This window comes from Orycteropus afer, unplaced genomic scaffold (genome assembly GCF_000298275.1).
Source record: "Orycteropus afer afer isolate SDZICR_OR568_19922 unplaced genomic scaffold, OryAfe1.0 scaffold00115, whole genome shotgun sequence".
NCBI lineage: Eukaryota > Metazoa > Chordata > Mammalia > Tubulidentata > Orycteropodidae > Orycteropus > Orycteropus afer.
In genome coordinates this window covers 2,496,041-2,511,303 of record NW_006921702.1, presented here as the reverse complement: position 1 = coordinate 2,511,303, position 15,263 = coordinate 2,496,041, and positions in this window count along the sequence as shown.

Here is a 15,263-nt window from a genome sequence, read left to right as displayed (position 1 = left end):
ATTTTTATTGATCTCTTGCTTTCTTCATGGATGATGTTCTTGATGTCATCCCACGATTCTTCTGGTTTTCATTCACTGGTGTTCAATGCATCAAATCTATTCTTTAGATGGTCTCTAAATTTAGGAGGAATATATTCGAGATCACATTTTGGCTCTTGTGGACTGGTTTTAATTGTCTTCAACTTCAACATGAATTTGCATATGAAGAGTTGATGGTCTTTTCCACAATCAGCTTCTGGTCTGGTTTTGGCTGAAGTAATTGAGCTTTTCTATCTCCTCTTACCACAGGTGTAGTCAATCTGATTCCTGTGTACTCCATCTGGCAAAGTCCACGTGTATAGCCACAGTTTGTGTTGTTGAAAATAGGTATTTGCAACGAATAAGTCATTGATCTTGCAAAATTCTATCATGTGATCTGCAGCATTCTTTCTTTCCTAAGGCCAAATTTTCCAACTACCGGTGATCCTTCTTTGTTTCCAACTTTTGCATTTCACTCACCAGTGATAATTAACACATCTTGATTGCACGTTCAGTCAATTTCAGACTGCAGAAGTTGATAAAAATCTTCAATTTCCTCATCTTTTGCTTTGGTGATTGGTGCATAAATTTGAATAATGGTCATATTAACTGGTTTTCCTTGTAGGTATATGGATATTATCCTATCACCGACAGCATTGAACTTTAAGACAGATCTTGAAATATCCTTTGTGATGATGAATGCCACACCATTCCTCTTCAAATTATCATTCCTGTCATAGTAGATCATATGATTGTCTGATTCAAAATGGCCAAAAGCAGTCCGCTTCAGCTCACTAATGCCTAGGATATGAATGTTTATGTGTTTCTTTTCATTTTTGACAACTTTCAATCTTCTTAGATTCATACTTCATACATTCTATGTTCTGATTATTAATGGATGTTTGCAGCTGTTTCTCCTAAATTTGAGTCATGCTATGTCACCAAATGGAGGTCTCAAAAGCTTTACTTTATCCATATCAGTAAGGTTGGTTCTACTCTGATGATGCAGCTCTTCCCCAGTTGTATTTTGAAAGCCTTCTGACCTAAGTGGCTCTTCCTCCTGCACTGTATCAAAGTGTTTCTGGGCTATTCATATGTCGTTGTTGTTGTTATGTGCCATTGAGTCAGCCCCAACTCATAGCGACCCCTACTTGGGTTTCTGAGGCAGTATCACTACGGAAGTAGGATTGCCCAACCTTCCTTCTGAGGAGTGGCTGGTGTGTTTGAACCGCCAGATAGTTGCCTAGTAATGTAACAGACAGTGTTTCTCTGCTATTCATAAGGTTTTCTCTGCCCAATTCTTTGAGAAGTGGATGGCCTCTTCTTTCTTCCTAGTCAGTCTCAGTCTGCAAGCCACACCGAACCTGTGCACCATGTGCAATTCTGTTGGCCTTTGAAACACCAGTGGCACAGCTTCAAGCCTCACAGCAACACACCACCACACTACAACAAACTGACAGGCAAGTTTGTCTCCCTTAGCTGTTTGAAATTTCTTCACCCTCCCTTTACCTGGATCCCTGCCACTTGCTTCCTTTTTCTTGGATGCCCTGGCTTTCCTTTCCTTTCTCCTCTGCTTTTCCTGCCTAGGGTCTTGATTGGGGGGCTGGTCCTTTCCTTTCCCTGGATCCCTCTGCCGCTTGCCCTTCTCTGTCCTGGAAGCCCTGGGTTTCCTTTTCCATTGCCCTGTGCTTTTCCTGCTGCTTTAGGGGGGGTGTACATCCCTCCCTTTACCTGGATCCCTCTGCTGCTTGCTTGCTCTGTCCTGGACACCCTACTTTATTATTGTTTATTGTTGTTATGTGCCATCGAGTCAGACCTGACTCATAGTAACCCCTCCTCAGGTTTCCAAGGCAGTATTACTATGGAAGTAGATTGTCCAACCTTCCTTCTCAGGAGTGGCTGGTAGGTTTGAACTACCAGCCTTCTGGTTAGCAGTTAAGTATCTTGGGCATTATGCTATCAGAGCTCCTCCCTAGTTTATATATATATATATATATATATATATATATATATATAAGCACTCTATCCCATGCAACAGACTCCCCCCCCAAAAAAAAAAAACTTCACTTAAACCTCACTTGATACATAAAACTTATGTTAGATAAGTATTAAATTTCTAGTATTTTTTCACATTTACTATGTTAATATTATATCAAATTATTATCCATGTGAGTACTATATTAAATGCATGATAGATTCTGTCCACATATATTCCAAACATATTTTAAAGTAAAGTTATAAATATTATTGCTTAAAAAATGTAGGGAATCATTCTGTCCATAAATGCTATACACTTAAAAAGTAAGTTTATTGGATTCATTGCAATTATCAACTTTTTGAGTTGCCTTTCTTTTGTACATCTGGGACTGGAGTTACCAGTGTGTTGTATCATTGCAAAGAGCATTACTGGGGCTCATGCTTGGAGTTGCTGGACCAGCAGGCCTGGATGTACAAGATGGTTCCCTCAAAATGTATCAGAGACCTATTATCAATTAATATAAATCTATCCTTGCCCAGTAACTGTTCATGTTGGATCCAGTTGCATATTAAGCCAACGTAGTAAATGTTAGACTTGACAGGCCACACAATCTCTTGTTTATTAGAAACAAGTAGTGTACTCCAAGAGAACCACCGAGACAAGAAGTTCCAATTACATGGGAAGGAACCATAGGAGGCAGTTATCAATAAAGTTGTTGAAGGGATCGGACCTCATATGTTAAACAAGCCTGGGGGTGGGTGCCCTAGTGACCCTGCATAAACTTAATTTCTAGCCAGCACGTTTTCATTCATTAGAGCTAGTATCAGTTGCATTTAGTGTCCTGACATTTACATTCCACTGTGGTGCTTGCTTTTCCTTGTGTCCTGTTTGCTTAACATCTATGATTTGCTTTTCACAACTGGTGCCCCTGTTTTTGGTGATGCCCTAAGCACATGCTTACCTTTGTTATTGGGAAATTCATCACTGCTTTTGATGGTTAATATTATATATCAATTTGGCTATGCTATGATTCCCAGGGTTTTGGCAGACACTATATAATCATCTTCCATTTTGTGATCTGATTTGAGCAGGAAATCATTTGAAAGTGGAGTTTCCTTGGGGATGAGGTCTGTCTCCAGTATGTAAATGGATAGGCTGGCAAATCTTACTCTCTCTCTGTAGTTTTCTCATCAACTGATTTCTAGTACTTGCAGAAGTGTCTGGCCTATTGCCTGATCTGCAGATTTTGGGTTTGTCAAATCCCACAACTCCATGAGTCAGCAGAGACCTCCATCCTGCCATTTTGCTTATAGATTTTGGGTTTGCCTGCCACATCCGGCCAAATTGCACAGGTCATGAAATGAAGCAACACAAAAGGATTAATAGTTTTCTTTTTTATTATTTAAGGAATGGGGGCCAGGCAGACACCCTGCATGTTCTGCGAGAGTGACCCCGATGCCTTTGTTCTACTTTATTTATATGTTTGTACATAATTACATCATTAGTTTTGGAATCCATACAATCAGCTTATTCTCTACAGAGCTAAAATTTTATTCCTCTATGTGCTCAAGGACAACAGGTGGTCATTAAAACAATCACAGAAATCTTCTCAGGAAGGAGTATAAAACGATAAATGTTTACTAGGACACAGTGCCCACCAGCCACTCCTTGGGAGGAAGATGGGGCAATCTACTTCCATAGTGATACTGCCTCAGAAACCCAAGGATGGGTCTCTATGAGTTGGGTCTGACTTCATGGCACATAACAACAACAAGACTCAGTGATGCAAAGTATGAAACATCCCAATAAGGTAAAAAAAAAAAAAAAACATGAAGAATAACATCTACTTTTAATACTTTGATGTTTTGCCAATTAAGCATTTAACAGTGAGAGAGAACTTGCCATCTCTTAAAGCAACATTCAACCACAGAGAGGGCTTGCCCTCTCTAAAAGCAAACAATCAGAAGAGAGGTCTTGTCATCTCTTCACTGTAATTAGAACATGTGCCTCGCAATCATGTTCTTTTAGGGGTCTTTTTCTTGGTTCCCAACATTTGCCAGCCCCTACAATTACATGAATCAACAGTAGAAGTCTTCAACCTGTCACTTGACCCATGGATTTGAGATTTGCTAGCCCCTACAATTGTGTGAACCATTTCATTGAGGTAAATTTCTTTCCATATATATACATATGCTTTACTGGTTTTGCTGTTCCAGTGAACCTGCACTTAGGCACTTGGAGACTTTTTCTAGAGGAAGAAAATCTTAAGAATGAGATTTTTTAATTGGTTCTGAAGTCTGAACCAATCATCTCAGTCTTTCAGGCTAGACTGAAAGGTACTAATGATTCTGTTTCAAGTACTAAAGAGGGCTTTATGAAACTATGGGATGATGTGGCAATAAAAATATACAAAATATTTCCACCATTGTATTAAATTTTTATGAGATATAAACCTCTGAATGATTCTGTATTTGATGCTTTTCAGCATTTTTTTTTTTTTTTTTTTGTCAAACTGAGAAGTATAATAAAGCAGAGTGGTTTTTTGTACTTTCACTAGATGAATTGGTGAAAGAAAAAGATGAGCCCACGGTTTCAAAGTCCCATGTCAAGTGCCTCATAAAAATTGCTATTTGCACCCTGAAATAAAGCCTTATTTCTTGTAGCAATAGAGCTGATATAGTTGAAAACTAAACTGAGAGTCTATCTTAAGTATAGTTGAATTACACAACAACTGAATTGCAAACCTCAAATTTATCTGAAGTTAAAGTGAGAGCACTGATTGGGAAGGAATAGAATCCAGAAAATAAAGATGGGGGCATGTGGACAGATGATTATGAAACTGGTGACATTGAGCCCCTAATTTTTTTAATCACTTTTGCCAATAAAACTAGTCCTATCATTCACATCTGAAGAGATTAATCCAGCTTTGTTTGCTAAACCACTTTCCCAGAAAAAAAAAAAAAAAATTCACTTCCACCTCCATCTGATGAGATTAATCCAGCTGAGTCTAAATAGTCCTTGTCTAAAACATCACCTGGGGCAGTGTCTAGGGCATTGCCTGAGGTAGATGTTTTGGAAACCTTGCTGAATGGCCCCAGGACACATCTCCATACCCATTTTTGTTTCTATACCTATAACTAGACTTAAATACCAGTGAACCTCAAGAAGTGAAGCATAAACTGTGACCTATGAGGAGGTATACTACATTTCAAAGGAAGTCCTTAATTTTTCTAATATATACAAATAGAAACCTTGAGAATTTATGTAGGAATTGCTATTAAGGGAGTTGAATAATGATGTAAGGAACATAAAATTGAACCAGTCTGAAGTTATTAGTTAGGTCCACTAAGCAGAGATTCTTCATTCAGTGTTTCAGCTTAAGAGGTTAGAAAAAGATCTCATAGTTCATTTGGTTGGTTGACTGAAACATGAACCATGAGGTGGCCAATACTAAATGAAGTTGAAATGTCAGAATCATCTTGATATACTGTAGGAGAAGGTATCTATAATGTTAGGGGAATTGAAATGTTAGAATAGATTTATCATGTAGTTCCCACATATCCACACTGGAAGTGCTCAGAGAACACAACTCCAGGAACAGATTTGTGAAGTTAGCTCCAGCATCATTGAAGTCAGCTGTGATTTCTCTTCTATGTAGATCAGATATTACAGTGGAAATTTCTTTAACTCAATTAAGACAACTATCTACAAGAAGTTGTGACTGGATCCTGGAGTGGCAGGGACCAAGTGGTGGCACTTAATAACCAAAGACAAAGTGGATGTAGCTACCATAATGGACAAGAGAGTCAAAGCAGCAATCTGAATAGTCTGACTTACAGGGACTTAATGGAGTTGGCTACTTAGTCATGGTATTGCTAGGAGTCAAACATATGGGAAATTTACTGAATACTCACTTGATATATACAAGTGGAAGAATTCTAGGTCAAGTGAATAGTAATATAACTTGAATCACCAAAAAAGACAATCAAATCCTATCAATCCATGTCCAGAGGTGAGATAATTTACTGACCCACAGCCCCTTGAGGGATAGGGAGGTTTTATCTACTATATTTCCAAAAATTTATACTGTTAATCTTTCTCCCAGACTTCTCAAAAGTGATCTAAGGCCCAGTGACTGTTCACTATGGAAAAGGAAATTACCAGGCTTTCAGGAATTACTTGATATTGGCTCTAAACTGGTGCTCATTCCAGGAGACACAAAACATCACTATGGCCCACCAGTCAAAATAGGGTCATATGGAAGTCAGGTTATTGATGGTATATCAGCTCAGGTCTGTCTTACAGTGGGTCCAATATGTCCTTGAGCCCCAGTACCAGAATGTATAATTGAAATAGATGTACTCAGCTACTGGCAAAATCTACATAAACACTTGACATATGGAATAATGGCTATTATATAGAGAAGGCCTAATGAAGCCACAGGAACTTTGGTAGCGTAGTGCCTAAGACATTTGTCTGCTAAACAGAAGGCTGGCAATTCAAATCCACCAAACATTCTTCGGAAAGAAGGATGGGCAATCTACTTCCATAGTGATACTGCCTCATGAACCCAAGTTGCTATGAGTCAGATCTGACTCGACGAGAGTGAGTTTGGTTTTTGGTTTAATGAAGCCATAGAACTGTCCCTACCTAGAGATATAGTAAACTAAAAGCAATACTACATTCTTGGAGCAATTGCAGAAATTAGTGCCACTATTAAGTACTAGCAGTATGGAGGTGTTGTGATTCCCACCACATCCCCATTTAACTCACCTATTTTGCCTCTCAGAAAACAGATGAATCTTGGCAAATGACAGTTATCATAAATTTAATCAGGTGGTAACTTCAATTGCAGCTGATATTTCAGATGTGGTTTCATTGTTTGAGTAAATTAAATATATCCTGATATCTGGTATGCAGTTATTGATCTAGTCAATGCCATTTTTCTTGATTCTTGTTTCTAAATATCATCAGAAGAAATTTGCTTTCAGCTTGAAAGGCCAACCATACACTTTGTCCTAGCTCAGGGATGTATAAACTCTCTAGCCCTATGCCATAATTTAGTTCACAATGACCTTCATCAGCTTTTCCATCTATAAGACATCATACTAGTCCATCACATTGATGACACTATGCTGATTGGACCCAGGAAGGAAGAAGTGTCAACAACTGGACTTATTGATAGAGTATTGTGTGATAAAGGGTTGGAAACTAACTTGACAAAAATTTTGGTGCCTTCCACCTCAGTAAAATTTCTAGGAGCCCAGTGGTATAGGGCATATTAAGATATTCATTCTATAGAGGATAAGTTGTTGCATTTGGCCCTTCAAGTATAATTGAATTACAACAACTGAATTACAAACCTCAAAATTATCTGAAGTTAAAGTAAGAGCATTGATTGGGAAAGAAATGGAATCCTGACAATAAAGATGGGGGCATGTGGGCAGATGATTTTGAAACTGGGGACACTGAACCCCTAAATTTTTTAATCACTCCTGCCAATAAAACTAGCCCTATCATTCCCATCTGAAGAGATTAATCCCATATTTAAACGAGGCACAATACCTAGTGGGCCTCTTTGGATTTTGGAGGCAACATATCCCTCATTTGGATGTGCTCCTCCAGCCTATTTGTCAAGTGACTCAAAAACAGGATAGTTCTGAGAGGGTCCCAGAAAGAGAAGGATCTGAAAGAGGTCCAGGCTGTTATACTGTGTCTCTACCACTTGGGCCATTTGATCCACTCGATCTAATGGTGCTTCAATTGTTAATAATAGCAGATGAAGGTGCTGTTTGGAGTCTTAGGTGGGCCCCAGTTGGTGAATCTGTATAGACACCCAGGATTTGGGATCAAAGCCCTGGCACCCTCTGCAGTTAATTACTCTGTTTTTGAGAAACAGCTTTGGCTTATTGTTGGGCCTTAGTAGAGGCTGAGTGCTTAACCATGGGCCACCAGTTTACCATTTGGCCTGAGCTGCCCATCATGAACTAAGCGTTATCTAACCTATATAATCATAAGTTTAGATGTGGACAACATCACTCCATCATAAAATGTGAGTAGTATATACAAAATTGACCTTGAGAAGGACCTGAAGGCACAATTAAACTACATGAAGAAGTGGCCCAAATGTTCACTTCTGTCTCATTACCATCCCTCTCCCAGTCTGCACCTCTGTCCTCATGAGGAGACCCTATGATCAGTTGACTGGGGAAGAGAAAACTTGTACCTAGTTTATAGACAGTTCTGCAAGATATACATTACACAAAAGTCAGGAGTGACAGCACTACAACCCCTTTCTGTGACTTTTCTGAATGAACAGTGGTCATAAGAAATGCTTCCAGTGGATAGAACTTTGAGAAATTTACCTGGTTGTTCATTTTGCTTGGAAGAAGTGGCCAAGACTGTGACTCTTTATGGGCTGTGGCTAATAGTTTGGATTGTAAGTCAGTAATTTGAAGGAAGATGATTGGAAAATTGGTGACACAGAGATATGTAGAAGAAGTATGTGAATAGACCTCTTTGGGCCATACAAATGAAGATATTTGTGTCTCATGTGACTGCTAACTGAAGGGTGATCTCAGCAGATTAATATTTTAATAGTCAGGTGGATAAGATGACATATTTTGTGAGTACAGGTCAGCCTTTTTCTCAGCCAATCTTGTTGTTTCCCAATGGGATCATAAACCAAGTGGCCATGTTGGTAGGGATGGAGGTTATGCATCGGCTCAGAAACATGGATTTCTACTTATCAAAGCCAACATGGCTACATCCACTGCTGAGTGCCCAATCTGCCAGCAGCAATGATTTCCCAATTGGCACTATTCATCAAGGCAGTCAGCCAGCAACCTGATTGCAGGTTGATTATATTGGATTGCTTCCATTGTGGAAAGGACTATGTTTTGTTCTTACTAGAATAGACAATCCGGATTTAGATTTGCCTTCCTTCATGCAAAGCTTCTGCCAAAACTACCATCTGTGAACTACAGAATGCCTTATCAATCATCATGGCATTCCATGCACCATTGATGAAGGTCAAGAAATGCACTTCCCAGCAAATCAAGTGTGGCAATGTGACCATACTCAAGGAATGCACTGGTCTTACCAACTTCCCAATCATCCTGAAAAGCTGACCTTATAAAACAACGAAACGGCCTTTTAAAAAGCAAGTATAATGTCATCAATGTGGCAGTACCCAGGAGGTTTGGAGAAATGTTCTCCAAGAAGCAGTATATGGTATAAACCAATGTCATATATATGGTGCTATTTCTTCCATAGCCAGGATTCATGAATCCCATTTCTAGACATGGAAATGGGAGTGGCACTACTCACTATTTCTCCAATTGTAAAATTTTTGCTTCCTGTTCCCATGACACTTTGCTGTGGGAGTGTAAATATCTTAGATCCAAAAGGAATAATGCTCCCAAGAGGAGACACAAGTATCTCATTGAATTGGAAGTTAAGGATGCCACTTGGCCACTTTTATCTTCTCATGCCTTGGCTCAACAGGCAAAGGAGTGGGTTATCTTATTGGATAGAGTGATCAATCATGATTATCAAGGTGAAATGAGATTGATATTACATCTGGGAGGTAAAGAATAATATGTCTGTGATACAAAAGATACTTCAGATTGTTTCTTAGGACTACCATGCCCTGTGATTAAAGTCAATGGAAAACTACAGTAAGCCAATTTTGACAAGACTAATAATCACCCAGACACTTTTGGAATGAAAGGTTGTACCACTCCACCAGATAAAGAACTACAACCAGCTGAAGTGCTTGCTGAGAGCAAAGGGAGAACAGAATGGGTGGTGGAACAAGGTAGTTCTAAATACCAGCTACAATCATGTGATTGCAAATGGAAACATCCATTAATAATCAGAACATGGAATGTACAAAGTATGAATCTAGGAATATTGGAAATTGTCAAAAATGAAGTGGAACACATGAAGATTGATATCCTAGGCATTAGTGAGCTGAAATGGACTGATTTGGGCCATTTTGAATAAGACAACCATATGATCTACAATGCTGGAAATGACAAATTAAAAAGGAATGATGTGAAATTCATCATCACAGAGAATGCTTCAAAATCAATCCTGAAGTACAATGGTGTCAGTGATAGGAAAATATCCATATGCCTACAAGGAAGATCAGTTAATACTACAATTATTCAAATTCATGCAATAACCACCAGAGCTAAAGATGAGAAAATTGAAGATTTTCACCAATTTCTTTAGCCTGAAATTGACTGAACATGCTATCAAGATGTGTTGATTATCACTGGTGATTGGAATGCAAAAGTTGGAAATAAAGAAGAATCACCAGTAGTTGGAAAATATGGCTTTGGTGATAGAAACAATGCTGTTGATCACATGATAGAATTTTGCAAGACCAATGACTTATTCATTACAAATACCTTTTTCAACAACACAAACGGAAACTATACACGTGGACATTGCCAGATGGAGTACGCAGGAATCAGATTGACTACATCTGTGGCAAGAGGTGATGGAGAAGCTCAATATCTTCAGCTAAAACAAGGCCAGGAGCTGACTGTGGAACAGACCATCAACTACTCATATGCAAGTTCAAGTCAAAGCTGAAGACAATTGAAACAAGTCCACGAGAGCCAGATATGACCTTGATTATATCCCTCCTGAATTTAGAAAACATCTAAAGGATAGATTTGATACATTGAACTCCAATGACCAAAAACCAGAGGAATTGTGCTGTGACATCAAGAACATCATCCATGAAGAAAGCAAAAGGTCATTGAAAATACAGGATAGGAAGAAAAGACCAAAATGGATGTCAGAAGAGACTCTGAAACTTTCCCTTGAATGGAGAGTAAATGGAAGAAATGACAAGATAAATAACTGAACAGAAGATTTCAAAAAGCAGCTCAAGAAGACAAATCCAATTATTATAATGAAGTGTGAAAAGACCTGGAGTTAGAAAACCAAAAGGGCAGAACACGCTTGGCATTTTTCAAGCTGAAAGAACCGAAGAGAAAATTTAAGCCTCGAGTTGCAATACTGAAAAATTATATGGGCAAAATATTGAATGATGCAGGAAACATCAAAAGAAGAATAGGAGAAATACACAGAGTCACTGTATAAAAAATAATTAGTCAATTATCATCCATTTCAGAAGGTGGCACATGATCAAGGATCAATGGTATTGAAGAAGAAGTCAAAACTTCACTGAAGAAACTGGCAAAGAACAAGCCTCCAGGAATTGACAGAATACCCATTGAGACATTTCAACAAATAGATGCCATGCTGGAGTCACTCACTTGTCTATGCCAAAAATTTGGAAGACAGCTACCTGACCAAATGACTGGAAAAAAATAAATCATATTTGTACCCATTCCAAAGAAAGATAATCCCATAGAATATGGAAATTATCAAACAGCATCATTAATATCACATGCAAGTAAAATCTTGCTGAAGATAATTAAAACACAGTTGCAGCAGTCTAGTGACAGAGAACTTCCAGAATTGCAAGATGGATTCAGAAGAGAATGTAGAATGAACAATATCATTACTGATGTCAGATGGATCTTGACTCAAAGCAAAGAATACCAGAAAGGTGTTTACTTGTGTTTTATTGACTATTCAAAAGCATTTGATCATGTGGATCATGACATTTATAGATAACATTGAGAAGAATGGGAATTCCAGAACACATGACTGTGCTCATAAGGAACCTGTACATAGACCAGGAGGCAGACGTTTGAACAGAACAAGGAGATGCTGCATGGTTTAAGATCAGGAAGGGAATGTGTCAGGGTTGCTTGCTTTCATCATACTTACTCAATCTGTATGTTGAACAAATAATCCAAGAAGTTGGGCTATATGAAGAAGGGCATGGCATCAAGTTGGAGAAAGATTCATTTACAACCTGAAATATGTTGATAACACAACTTTGCTTGCTGAAAGTAAGGATGACTTGAAGCACTTACTGATGAAGATTAAAGACTACAGTCTATGGTATAGATTGCACCTCAATATAAAGAAAACAAAAATCCTCACAACGGGATCAATAAGCAGCATTACAATAAATGGAGAAAAGATGGTAGTTTTTAAAGATTTCATATTACTTGGTTCCACAATCAACACCAATAGAAACAGTGGTTAGGACATCAGAGGTCCTATTGCATTGGGCAAATCTCCTGCAAAAGACCTCTTTAAAGTGCTGAAGAGCAAATATATCTGCTTGAAGACTCAAGTATACTCAACTCAAAGTCATGGTGTTTTCAGTCACCTCATATGAATGTGATAGCTTAACAATGAACAAGGAAGACTGCAGAAAAGATGCTTTTGAGTTGTGGTTGTGTCAGAGAATGCTGAAAGTACCATGGACTGCCAAAAGAACTAATAAATTTGTCCTGAATGAAGTGCAGCTGGAATGCTTCTTGGAAGTAAGAATGGCCAGACTTCATCTCACCTACTTTGGTCATGTTGTCATGTTGTCCTTCCAAGAGACCATTCATTCTTCAGAAGAATATCACGTTGGTAAAGTGGAGAGTCAGCAAGGAAAGGGAAGGCCCTCAAAGAGATGGATTGACACAGTGTCTGCAATGATGGGCTTAGGTATAGCAAGGGTTGTGAGGCTGGCACAGGAAAGGGTAGCATTTTGTCCTGCTGTGCATAGCATAGCTATGAGTCAGAGCTGAATAACCACACCTAACAGCAACAACAACATCATGAGACCAGTTGCAGAAATGAGGACTGTGATTGTCCTGAGTATTTCTTTCTTGTTTTGTAACATGCATCAATGTGTATGTATGTTTATATAGAAAATATCTTTGTTTTCTTCCCTTCTTTATTCCATTACTTATTACAAAATACAAGATGTAAAAGAGGATAGTGTGTTTTTGGTTGTACAGTTGGTGGTTATATCATATTAGGTGTAAGTAAAATTTTATAATTGTTTTTATTTATAAGAGGATTGAATATAGGTGCAAGGTTGACAAGAGGTGGACTGTGATGGTTAATGTTATGTTAGGCTATGGTTTGGCAGACACTATGTAATTACCTTACTTTTTGTGATCTGATATGAGGAGCTAATCAGTTAGAAGCAGAATTTCCTTGTGGGTGAGGCTGCTTAGTATGTAAATGGATATTCTGGCATACCTCCTTCTCTCTCTTGACCCTGCACTCTTTTGTCATCTGACCTCTGGTTCTTGGGATGTGAGCCTGCAGACATCTCTGATCTGTTGCCTATCCTGAAGATTTGGGTTCATCAGCAACCACAGTGACATGAGCTTGTAGAAGTATTCAGCCTGTGTAGTCTGACCCATATATTTGGATCTGCCAGCCTTAATAATTGTATAAGTCAATTCCTCACCATTGTGTGAACTATTTTCTTGCAATAAATTTCTCTCTCTCTTTCTCTCTATCCATCTGTATATCTATCTATCTATATCTGTCTGTATTTATATAGACTTCACTGGTTTTACTCCTCTAGAAAACCCAGACTAAGACACTTATATATTTTCTTGTGGGAGCCCTGGTAGTGTAGTGCCTAAGGCACTTGACTGCTAACCAGAAGGATGACAGTTCAAACCCAACAACCACTCCTCAGAAGGAAGATGGGGCAATCTACTTCCATAGTGATACTGCCTTGGAAACCCAAGGAGGGGTCGCTATGAGTCAGGTATGACTTGAGGGCACATAACAACAACAACACATCATACTTTCCTTAGATGTTAGTAAGATTCTTTATGAGAACAGGCACCTACAGAAAGATATTTAAGGCAACTGTTAGAAATTTATGGAGATTTCTCTATAATGAAATCTCTAAGTTAATAATCAATATATAGAAAAGTATCTGAACTAATTGAGGGAAGAATGTTAGGGACTTGCAGGAAATGAGTTCCTTAAAAATATTTACTTCATAAAATAAAATAAAGTTGAAAGAGTGATTATTATCTATTTTACCAATTATATTACAAAGTGTTTCATGTATCAAACACAGGTAAAAAGAGAATGACTTGAAAGGAAGTCCTTAATTAAATAAATAAATTGGAATTGAAAGGAATTAAAGAGTAGAATTAACCTTTTACAAATTAATAAATAATAATGTAAAATTAAGAAATATGATGAATCAAAATAATTCTTGAATATACAGTGTAATATAAAACAGTACAAGCTAACTTATTCTATGAAAGAAAGGAGTGCCGGAAGAAAACAAGTGAGAGTGTATTAAGAAAGATAAATAAGAGAAAAGTTATCCAGAAACAAATTAAAAAAAAAAAAAATAGAATTTCTTTATAAGATAACTGATCAATTCCTGTAACAAATGCAAAAATTTACATACTATTAAGAAATATACTTTTACTAATGATGAAAGGGATAAATGAACTGTGATATATTTATATAGTAGAAAAACATACAGAATCAAATATAAATGAATTACACTCCAAAACATAATGTAGATGAAACTCATGAAAATAATATGAGGGACAAAACCCAGACATAAAACAAAATGTACTTGTATAGTAGTTAAGGTTATGTGTCAACGAGGCTGGGCCAGAATGTGAGTGACTATCAACTCCATGGTTGAATCTGCTGTGAGCAGCTGAGTAGCTGCCCTTAGGGATGTGGCCTGCTTCTAGTATATAAGAAGCAGCTTTGAGAGAGGTCTCTGAGCTTTTGACACATCTGGATCCTCGTTTGGCCAAGTCTTTATCTCAATGACCTGCCATGTTACCTGCCAATCTTGGAACTATTTCTGGATTTGAACTAGTGGCCTTCCATATTGCTTCATAATCTTGGGCCTGTGCCATTTTAGTTGTCGACCTTGGGTTTGCCATCCTCAGCAGGCAGCAGCTGCCTTAGAGATATCTCCAGCTCCAGTGGGCCAGTAACAAGAGGTAGAAATTAAGCCCAAAGTCGAGGGGTTTTTGCTCAGTCCCTGGAACTAGTACTTTGAACTTGGACCTCTAGCCTTGTAAAACTGTAAGAGAATAAATCCTTGTTTGTTAAAGTCATCAACTTGTATTATTTTCTGTTCCAGCAGCACTGGATAACAAAAACAGTATTATAAAATTTCACTTACATGAAGCCTATTATATTTATGACCAGGAGATATTTATTTTGTATTTTTATATGAGAATACATTTTTATCATTTCTAATAATAATGGTTTTAAATAATATCACATATTAATATTGTAGCCTATCAAAATGTTATTATTTTAGATGGCGGACTAGGCAGAAGGATTGCAAAGACCCTCTTCAACAAAGAAAAGGGAAACCAAT